Raw genomic sequence first — 10134 nt, forward strand, 5'->3', positions numbered from 1 at the left:
TCCTTGCCATTTTCTTCAAAGACAAATAATAATAATAAAATGAATAGAAGTATATGCGCACTAAAATTATTTTCTTGATTGTTTTTCTGAGAAATATTGTACATAGTATTATATACTAAAAATTTTATTATTATTATTCTAGAACTGGCACATTTTAAATGACCAATATTTCTTTCAAGATCCTCAAAGAAATCAGATATATCATAATGAGTGGTGTAATTTTCAGCATCATTTGAAACAAAATTTATTTCCTTTCCTTTGTTATCCTTTTTCAAAGATGCTTGATAAATATTGACTAGGTACCTTGGGGTACGACAAGTACGCGACCAATGGTGAATGACCTTTTCCACCACAACGGAAACATTTATTCTCTGCTGATTTATTTTGCTCATTGTTTCTTTCTTTATCCTACTTCTGGTGAGATCCTTTCTTGTGAACATAATTTTTCTTCCTTCCATAATTTTTCTTGTTGCTAAAACCTTGCCATTTACCTCTTCTGGGGTTATGATTTGCCGCATTTGCTTCAGGAAACGGGACAGCTTCATGATTTTTTAAAAATAACTCATTGTTGCGTTCAGTAACAAGAAAGTAAGAAATTAACTTAGAATATTTTTTAAATCCCTTTTCTCAATACTGCTACTGCAAGAGCACATTCGAGGCATGGAAGGTCAATAAAGTTTTCTCTAACATGTCATTATCAGTTATCTTTTCTATACATAATTTCATTCGTGAGGTGGTTCGAAACATTGCTAAATTATATTCATTTATGGATTTAAAATCCTATAGACGCAAGTGCGTCCATTCATATTGGACTTGAGGAAGTATCACTGTCTTTTGATGATTATACATTTTTCAAGGTCTTTTCACATATCTGCAGGATTTTTTAATGTAAGATATTCATTTTTCAATCCTTCATCAAAATGACAACGAAGGAAGATTATGCCTTTGACTTTATCCTTCTGAGATGCATTATTTTCAGTCTTAATGGTATCTCCAAGATCCATTGAATCAAGATAGATTTCAACATCTAGTATCCATGATAAATAGTTGTTTCCAAATATATCAAGGGTATTAAATTCAAGATGAGAGAATTTTGACATAATGAAAATTTATTACCTGAGTTTTTCTAAAATTTGATCAAGAGTCTCGTGCTGACGTGTTGTAAAATAAATAAATAAGGAAGATGTACTAAATATAAAATAAAGATGTATAAATAGAAGACACTAATATTAGTATTCACCAATATAATTATCTCACTACAATAGAAGTAATTTATATATTTACTAGTATATTGCAACTTAAAAACCTACCGAAAAAAAATATTTTCAATCTTTATTAAAGGTTAAATCTTAAGTCTCTCCCTTAAAAACTTCAACTGCCCATATTATTAATGGGTATCCACCTTATTTGTTCTTATCACAACAACAAGGATTTAAGTTTTGTATTTTTTTTTTCTGTAAAATATTCTCGCATAACGCCATTAACCAGTTTTCTTGTTGGGTCATAGGTCCCCACCATGTGCCAAACACTCATATTAGGTACGTTAACTCTCTGATGATTATTGATTAATGTGGCTACTCAATGATGCAAAAGCGTGAAATTCTTTTCCAGGATTTCGTTCATTAATAAATTCTTCAGTGCGAATCTATCTTTTTTTTCTCTCATTCTAGATTTCTCGTCACCTAATCTAGTTTATGTGGAGCCATATTATTACGAAGAAACCAAATGTTCCACATGCTGAAACATCGCAATTTGGCCTGAATAATACAATAGGTGACAGTTTTGCAAATAATAAGAGGAAGACAAATTGTTATAGAGTAAAAACTCAGGTGCAGTCGACTTCACGTGAAGTTGATAGCTGAGAGTTATTAGATGAAAATTTAGTCAAATCAGTCAAATCATTTAACGACTTTCAGTTATCAACTTCATATGAAGTTGACTGCACCTGAGTTTTCACCTTGTTATAGCTCTATATATGGTACATGAAGCTAAGGTTGACCCTGGTTCCACCGACCGTAACAATGATAATCTAGAATACTATTGGAGATGGAGTGAATTTCCTCTTGATTGAAGAGACCAAGAAAATGTCAAGTTTGTTTTTATTCCTTGCATTTCTGTGGCTGCGTGTGTGTGTCATATCTAATAATCAATTAGAGCTAAGAAACTTCCTTCATTGTTGGTTTTCTTAGGAGCATAGAATGTGGTGCTACTTATGTGAACGCGAAACCAGGTTAGGCTTGCGTAATTCAGGGTAGTATATTGTTTGTTGAGAGAGAAAAAAATAATGTGAAAGCAAGAAAAAAATAATTTAATTTATAAATAATAAGAATGACTTGTATTATCTATGAATAATAATGCTAAGAGACAATAATCTAAAGTTATTTTATTAAATTTAAAATCTATAGTTTCAAATATGTAATATTCATAATACATATTTATTATATTTAATATTATGCATTTATTCTAGCAGTATTTAATGAATGCAAATAAAAACAAACAAAAAAAATCCTTGGCCCCAAAATTTCGTTATATATTTTAGTTGTACAAAAAAAAAATGTATGTTAACAAATAGATTTGTTACTCACGTGTTTTTTCATTAAATCAAATAAGCTAACCTAACCTTAAACTAGTTTATTATTAGCATTTGGGTCGTTTGCATTGAAAATAATATAAAGAAAATGAAGGAACATGTATAAGATTCGTAATAACAATAAAGACAAGGAGTATATGTATGAGCAAATGTCAAATACTGCTAATTGTAGCTAAATAAGAAAAATAGAAATGTTTAGCAAGTAAAGAGAATTAGTAAAAAATAGTCAGAATTAATAAATGTTAAATAAAGTAAGTTGTGAGTGTGTTTTTATTAAAATATTGCAAATTGAATACGAATGTGACTACACTGACCATTTAAGCCAAAGGGACCGACAAAAAATTTAGGTTAGATATTATGAGACACCAAAGTCAGCTATAAAGTTAAACCAATTTCCATACATGAATACATAGTGTTCCTACCACCGCGTATTTGCGCATGTTCCATGCATATATTCTCTTTTTTTCTTTCCCGGGCCCTCATTTCTTTGAATTAGGTTAATTAGAAGATTCTCCTGATGAAGGGTTCTAATTAATTCCATTCCCAATTATATATAACACTTAATAGTTCAAATAATCTATTAATAATTTAATAGTCTATTATACATGAAAATTTATCATTCACAAAATCGTTTACTTAATTAGCTGTTATTTATATATAGAAATAAATGGAAATGTCAAACATGAATGTTGAGTACACATACCTTGGACATGCAAGACAGGCTTGGTCACATAATGAATATAATTTGCATGCATTACAATTTAATTGGTTGACTTAGCTTGGTTAGGTTTTCTTCATTAAAAAGTATAGATAAATAATTTTTAATTAGTCAACTTTAAATAACTGTAATTAATATTTATTAATTTTATATTTTTTAAAAAATATAATTTAAATAATTATTAATTAATAATAAATTGACTGTTAGTTGGTTGGTTAGGTGTTGGGTTCTAGCGAAATTCTTCCTTCATTTGTCTTTATGTCTTCCATTACTATATACTATTAGAAGAAACTCTTTATCTTGATGTGATAAAATTAAAAGTATCCTTTAAAAAATTTGGTATGGTGTATATTAATATTTTAATGATTGAACTGAGCGTTGCTTTTTCTCCATCCATATGTCATACATTCACACACACCATATCCATTTGCTAAGATAACAATTAATAGTGTTGCGATAACACATGGAGAACAAAATATGACGATTGACGCTTTTGAATAAAGTAAATCTTAGAAAAGATCGGACAAGACCATAAAGATTACTATATTATTCGAGCAGAATATCAGATCACTATGATCAATTATAAGGCTAATTTTGTTAGTAATGAATTCTCAATATGTGTTATTATGGTTATGGATTAATTGAGTGTCTTTTTTTTATGGATATAAAGAATATTTTTTTAAATTACAAAATATAAATCCAATGTTTAAATTTGATGGGGTAGAAAATCTAAAGTTTGATATGTGACTTGGTGAATTCAAATTTTGTTGATGAACAAATCGGAGCCTCAATTTTATGTGGACGGAAATAAAAAATTTAGGGTTCAATTTGTGGCTTGAAAAATTCAAATTCTGGTAACACTATAAAAAAACAGACATTCAATTTATCGGCAGAAAAATGAAAATAATTCGTCGGTAATAAATTTACCGTCAGATCTAATTTGATGGTATAAACCCACTAATAACTGTTTATCGTCGAATTTTGTTGTTCGCCATTAACTTGCGGTGAATTTAACGTCGGAATTGATTTTTTAAGTTACGAATATCTGATGTCAGTTATCGGCGAATTTTTTTTTACGATAATTTTGGTGCCAAACTATTTTGTTCCTGCATAATTACCGTCAGATTTTTTCCCGGGCAATCTGACAGTAAGTTCATTTTGTTTTTAGATTTTTTGACGAAATTAGTGGTCAAATTTTAAATTTTTTATTTAAATTCTTTTTTGCTCAATTAGTAGTCGAATTCTAAATAATAGAAGCCAAATATGTTAAATTATCCAGTATACAAACAAAATAAAAAGTCAAATAACAGAGGATATGATACAATCAAACTGTGTATAAAGAAAACCCTAGTCATTAAAGATCCCTATCATTGTCAGCGTCGTCCCACTGGTGGAGTTGCTAAGGCAGCGACCTAGGCAGTTGATGCATTCGTATCTTGAGTAGTTTTTCTTGCATTCTTTTTGCATTTTCATTAAGCTAATTACATTTTATTTTATCTAAACTGATTGATTTGAAGTATTTTCTGTTGCTAATATATTTTCTAAGTACTTTTAAGAAAACATAGGAAGCTGGTGTCACTCCAAGGAATGGCGTGCAACGCCTTACAAGGTAGAGAAGTTGGCGTACCACTTCAAAGAATGGTGTGCAATGCCTTCCACAATACAGAGAAGTTGGCGTGCCACTCCAAAGAATGACGTGTAATGCCATGAAGCCCAGTAAGCCAAGAAGAAGTTGACATGCCACTCCACCAAAAGGGCATGCAATGCCCTCAACAGAACAACAAGTTGGCATGCCACTCCAAAGAAGGGCATGCAACACCTTCAACAAAGCAAGGAAGCTGGTGTGCAACACCTCAAGTTGGCGTGTAACGCCTTCAATGAAACCATAGAGTTGGCGTGCCACATCAAGCTCAGGCATGCAATGCCTTGAAGCTCACAACAAGTTGGTGTGTCACACCACAAGCCCAAGTGCCACACAGATAAATCCCAATTTTGTGGTTTATCTTGTGTTGAATTTGGTGGGTTTTATCAACTTTTCTCACATTTATTCAATGGAATAGCATGGTTTTGTAATTCTTCCTAATTTGTGCTTAAGAGTGAAAACATACTTTTTAAACTTTTAAATTACTAATTTTAATTTACTTTAATTCCATTCGATGCCTTGATATGTTTGTTGAGTGATTTCAGGTTTATAAGACAAGGATTGGATGGAAGAAGTGAAGAGAAAAGCAGGCAAAGTTGAGAATTCATGAAGAAATGAGGATTTGCAGAATTCGGGGTGACGCGTATACGTGCACGCGTATGTATGGGAAGGAAGTCTGCCAAGTGACATGTACGCGTCACCCACGCGCACGTGTGACGTTATTCACGTGACCTCATTAAAGTGAATACATTAGCTCACTACAACATTTTTGGCCTAAGGTAACCCTTATTCGCAGCAACATTTAATAAATGTTGTCTTAGACAGAAAAAGGCAACATTTTTAACGAGTTGTCTTTGAATAAGGCAAAGATAACAAAATTTTTGGCTACCCATTAAAATAGTTGTCTTTAATATCTAAAACAACACTTAAAAAATGTTACATTATACAAAATTTAAGACAACATTTTTAAATAAAAATACAACATTTTATAAAAATTCTAAAAAAAACTAAATAAATAACATTTATAAAAAGTTACCTAAAGTTATTCATAACTAAAAATTTTAGAGTGAAATTTTAATTATATTTCCACCAGTTATTTTTCCAATCAAATAACTTAGAAAAAAATAAAGAAATGAAAGGAAGGAATGTGCTTCAGTTCATCATCACTACCGTAAGCTAACCCTAACACTTCAAAAGCAATTCCAAATGGCAATACACCATCTGCGATCGCAGCTCTCGATCGTAGTACTCTTCTCCACGTACGGCGACTGCCCGGTGCTCTCCTCCATGGGCGACGGCGCGTGCTTCCTTCCACGGGCGTCGGCACAGTGCTCTCCTCCACGGGCGTCGACGCGGTCATCTCCTCCACGGACGCTACTCCACGGTGATGGCGCGGTGCGCTCCTTGTTTTGTGCCGAACCACCACCGTCGAGAAACCCCTCTACCTTCTCTTCTCCTTCTTCCTCTTCTTCCCCTGTCTCGCCTCCTCCCCTTCACGAGCTCTGACAACGCTACACGCAGCTGTAACCGTCTTCCTCCTCCTCTGCGTATTGGTAAGACATGTCTAAACTTACTATAGGAATGGAATTTCTGAATGCATTGATTTTGAATTTTAGAATGGGAATATTCTAAATTTTAGTATAGAAATGGAATTTCTGAATGTTTTAATTTTGAATTTTAGTATGCAAATGTTCTAAATTTTAGTATGGGAATGAAATTTTTGAATGCATTGATTCTAAATTTTACTCTGGGAATGGAATTTTTGAATGCATTAATTTTGAATTTTTGGGGCTTTTTGATAGATCTGATTTTGGGGGGTTTATTTCAATTTTTCTGAATTTATATGGTTCTGATTGTTGCTTCTTTGGGTTTTCTTTTTTATTTTGAATTTGATTATAGTTTTGCGTTATTTTTGATAAGCATACATTTGAAAAACCTTCTTTTGTGTTCTTTCTTCTTTAATTTTCAGCTTTATAACTAAAATTTTACGTTTTACTTAAGCTTTTCACTCCTTTTTTGTTGTTGCTGCTCAATTTCGGTGGTAATTTGTGGTTTTGTTGACTTTTTTTATTCATGTGATGATTTTCAATGACAATTTGCATAATAATGTTGGTAATTTAGACTTGCTTAAAGGGTTTGAACTGTAATTATAAATTCAACCCAAAAATACACTCATAATGGCTGTTTGGACAACAATTCCAACTGTGCTAAGTTTAACTACACTCTTATATTTGAAACAATTTTGAAAGTAGCAGGGTGGCAAGAAGTTGCTGTCCATGGCCCAATTCAAAACTGAACTCAAATCCAAGCCCCAATCCTTTGAGAAGAAGGCTTGAACCCTAGTTTTATGTATGTTAAGCTTTATGTCTCCATTTCTTTTTCAGGACAATAGGTAAATGATTAACTGATTAACTGGTTATAGTTAGATTTTATATTCTCTAGTTTGCTTTGTAACAATTTCTCTAATATCTTTGATGAAGAGTAGTTCATTAATTATTTAGCTAATCATGTAAAAATGATTAACAAGCTACTTAAAACACTAGTTCATGCCACCAACATGGTGATCCAGTTCAAAAGCTGGTCTGGTATGGATTACTATAGGTAAAGTCAGAACATTCAGAGAAATTGATGCTAGAATTTATGTACCTAAGTTAAATAATGTGACTAGTAATTATATGATGATGTATGTGAGAATAGTATTAGGCACCTCATAGATCATATATTCATATGGTTGAATTATCATTTATCAATATATGGTAATAAGTATCTTCATTTTTTTAGGTAGTGGCTTTTCTTTTCTTTTCTTTTTTCTACTTTCATTTATTCTGTGTGATATCTCTCTTTCAATAGGATTCAAGTTAAAGGGAAAAGAACAAGAAAGAAGGAACAAAAAGAGCAGTTCGTGACACTATTAAGATTTTAGTTTTCAAGGTGTCTGTTTTTTTCTTTAGTTTTCTGCTGAATGCTATTTGATGTCATATATATCATCATTGTTGTCTTATAGGGAGATGCTGATTGAATATGTGGTGTAGCTTGAGAATTCTGGCCGCTGGAGCATATGGCTTGCCTCAATTTAGACTGCGAGTGTTTTTATGGGGTACTAAACCTTCTGAGGTATTCTAATGTTTCTGAGGTATGTGCAAATTTTACATAGGACTTGTGTAACTGTGTTTTGAATTGTAAAATAACTTTTTAGAGGTGTTTATTAGTTATGGCATGGTGATTAATTGGCATGTTCATTGGTTTCAACTAGCCATAGGTTTGTTGCTAGTTATTTACTATTAAATTGTTTGGATTTAAAAAATCCATTTTACAATTTGAATACAAAATGGATGATTAAGCCTCATTTTTCTATTTTTTTAATTTAAAAAAGCACTACAAAGTTTCATGCTATTTATTCTCACAAATACCTTTGTATATTAGCTTAACATTGGCTCAGAATTAAGATGTGATGGAACAAATATACCGTTATTGACATATTAGTACTCTTTCCTTATTTTTAACTCCCTTATTTAATTCCATCTGGTTTAAAATTTATCAGTGGGATGTTGTTTTTTAAGTTTTAACTGTTGAGTTTTGCATATTCTTGCAATGATGTTCTAGGGGTCAAGACTTTGCTTTTTTGGATATAGGTTTCGTCGCGCCTTACTGACTTAGAGGCAACTTTGGATGCGGGGTTGAGGCACCGCAATAAGGCTCTAGCTTCTGTAGGGGAACATCTATCAGACTGGATGAACATGGTATGATTTTCTTTTTGTCTGTCTTATTTTTCAACTACAAAGCAGTCCTTTTACTTTTGATACTGCTGCTCGTGATCAAACAAGAGAGAGCATCAATGAGTTCTTGGAAAGTGTTAAAAGCCATGATCTAGCAAAAGCTGAGATTCTCAACATAATCAACATCAGGCCCACCAACATAGTCGAAATTTTCCCCTTATATTGCCAATAATATTTACAAGTTATATTTGCTCTCAACTTTTTAGCTTTTACCCACTTAACCTTGTCTTTCGCTTTAGTAAACTGGTTAGCAGTAACACACTAACATATAAGTAATAGAATATTTCTGAGAATTAATAGGTGCCTTGACATTATTACATAACTTCTAAATACTATGGAAAATGCTTAGCTCTGAATTCATCTTAGTATGATTCGGACACTCATAAGGAAAAGTGATTAATCATCCTTGAACCCATATCTGAGTCCTTGTAGCCTATAACATAAATGACAAAACCTTGTCTTCTAAGTTCCTTGTTCAATGTGAATTTGGGGTATGTCAATTCTTGATTGGTTGCATTTGTTTTGAAATGAGAAAAGTAATTATGATGGTGCATGAATTATTAAGCCATAGAATCACTTTGCTATGTTATGTCATTTTTATGTTTGACATTGACAATCGATGAACTCGGTGATATGCTTTTGAGTTTGTTGTCTATCTTCACTTGTGTTTAGCATTTATTTGAGTAGTTCTAATTAGAGTTTTGGTGTGCTTTGCTTTTGTTACATAGATCATAGAGTGTTGTGATACTCGTTTTCGGATGAAGAGCTCACAGAAATAGTTGAGATTGTGAAGAGAACATTGCCACAACCCCCTGAAGATGCCAATGGTGCTGAAGCAACAAAATCAAATGGTGAGGAAGGTGGGGAACAAATCGAAACAAGTTGATATCCTACTTGTGACCATAGAATTTTGTGAATAGCACCACAGGATCTCAAGCAAGTAGTTCGGTTATAATTTTCTATTAGTTGGTATGCTGAGATTTAGAATTAGGTTCATTTTTCATGGGGTGTAAGTGTGTTGATTACTGCCTTATTGGTGATGAAATACACATGCAAGGTGCATTGCCAAATTTGCAATATCGCACAGCAGGAAAAATATGTATTTTGTTACTTATGTTTATTTATTTGACTTGGTAACTTAGCAAGTATGTTAATTGGCACTTGGAAGACCTTTCTATATATATGCAATATATATTATTAGCTTATTCTCCCTATATTAATTAAATTAAATTTAAATATTTAAATATTGTTAGTGTGTGCTATATATTCTTCAAATGTCATATACATATAACAAAGGTAAAAAAATATTGCTTTAGATATAAAAAAAGAGAATTTAAGAAAAACTCAATGAGGTGTTGCTTTAGGTATTAGAGAAAGACAGCTGCAAATAAACTTAGATAAGTGTTGC

The sequence above is a fragment of the Arachis hypogaea genome, chromosome 17 (assembly GCF_003086295.3).
Source record: "Arachis hypogaea cultivar Tifrunner chromosome 17, arahy.Tifrunner.gnm2.J5K5, whole genome shotgun sequence".
Classification (NCBI taxonomy): domain Eukaryota; kingdom Viridiplantae; phylum Streptophyta; class Magnoliopsida; order Fabales; family Fabaceae; genus Arachis; species Arachis hypogaea.